General features: G+C 52.0%; 1 pseudogene; it reads right to left on the bottom strand.

Annotated features, from left to right (window-relative positions):
* Positions 1-425: 425 nt before the first annotated feature.
* Positions 426-1,560, bottom strand: LOC146182718 (uncharacterized; annotated as a pseudogene).
* Positions 1,561-1,826: the final 266 nt, after the last annotated feature.

Here is a 1,826-nt window from a genome sequence, read left to right as displayed (position 1 = left end):
TAATGGGCCACTTCAAACTAGCCAATGTGATGTCGCAGATAATCCAACGACCGCTATCAGTGGTCACAATGCTTTCCACAACCTCACCCAACGATTGGCGAATCAAAAGCATACAACCTGCCAAAGTCCCTACCGCATGACACACGCTAACATCATATCGAGTGCTGAAAGGGCGCACCATACTGTCGGTCTGGTCTTGACTCTCAATTTTGGTCTCTTGCACCGCTACAATATCTAGTTCCTGCTCTGTAACTAGTCGCAACAGTTGGTTTTGCCTCCTTCTGGAGGACAGACCCCTGATACTGAGCGTGGCTACTAGAATGCTCCTTTCAAACGACTCCATCGCTTAGCAAAACCAGGACGCCAGTATGGCGCTTGCCTTTGCGCGCACAGCGCCGCGCCATGTAGTGGCGTCACGCCATTGTTTAGTGTTCCGGGTTGTCGCTGCGAGGAAGCGACGACGATCGTGTCCCTCTCGTGACGCGCTGCTTCTTCACATCGGCGACGCACCACTGACGTTCTAGACGCCGCAGTCGCTGCTCCTGGCTCTCTCTAGTCACCTCATGATTCCGCCGTTTAGCCGTCGCCAAATCAAAGTCCATAGCTGTCATACTGTCTTTTCCAGTAGAGTCCAGGGTAACTTGCGGCAAACCGGTAGTACTGCTCGTGGTATCCGACTCTGGTGGACTAAGCTTTGATGCATGTGAGTATGGTCAGCGCATCCCTCTCCATTTCTCTGCACTGCGTCCGTTTGTTTATCAACCTCTGCGTTCGAGGCTGCCTTCGCTTCATCCTCATCCATGTGCAGCTCGCTGTTATCGCCGAACGCTCCTCTTCCAGCAGCTCGGGCATACGATCTCGTGCATTCCGCCTCTTTGTGCCCAAAGCGTGGCACTCATAGCATTTGGGTACACTGCAGTCACGCCGGATGTGGCCAGTCTTGTGGCAGCGCAGGCATATCGGCGCCCGCCCTGGGACGACGACTAAAACGGTGGCGTTCCCGATACGCATCTGATGTGGTATGCGATCCAGGCTGTCACCTTCACGAAGTATCAGCCGCACAACTCGGGTAGTCGAACCAGCGTTTTGAAAACCGCCGGTCTTCCATTTGTCGCCAGATACTTCTTTCACTTCGCCGTATACGGCAAACACGCGTTTCAACCTATCGTTGCTGACGTTGAACGCGCACCAGTGCACTTCTTACTTCTTGCCTTTCGGGGTCAAAAAGCACGCACGTTTTTCCTTTAAGAAGGCTGTGCCCTAAGCCAAGTAACTTTTTCTTTGCCTCTTAGGTTCGAAAGTTGACTAACCAGACAAGAGACATCTGGTATGCGCCGATACCCCCTACCTGTTCGATGACACCGGCCTCTTTCATCGGTTGGAAGAAATCTTCTATCCTGTAAGGCCTTCCATTGATGTCGCAGTGTAGAACAAGCATAGTTTTAAGTCCTTCCCCGGTAGGCAGCGGTGGCAGTACAATCCTGTAGTCTTGAATTCCTTCCAAAAACGGTGTTCATGGCCATCATTGGCCGTTACCACAGCTCGCGAGGAGCCAACCATCCTGCGTCTGCATCCTACGGCGTCCAGAAGCAGAATGAGCACGCTAACCACTCGGCCACGCCGAGAACTGGGACTCTTTGAAACATTTCAGCATTTTATGTGATGACCCGCATTTATAAAATTGGGACTTCATGTATCGCAGTCTACAGGCCATTGCTACCGCTCTAACTTTTACAACTTCTTGATCATTGGAGCTTGATGCCTGCTCTCACGACTTGCAGCTAATGTTCTGGGTGCCTATGCGCGCTATTTTGTGCACTGGAATC

The sequence above is a fragment of the Amblyomma maculatum genome, chromosome 7 (assembly GCF_055883805.1).
Source record: "Amblyomma maculatum isolate TAMU_Amacu chromosome 7, ASM5588380v1, whole genome shotgun sequence".
In the NCBI taxonomy this organism is placed as follows: Eukaryota; Metazoa; Arthropoda; class Arachnida; order Ixodida; family Ixodidae; genus Amblyomma; species Amblyomma maculatum.
This window is presented reverse-complemented; position numbering and strand designations above follow the sequence as displayed.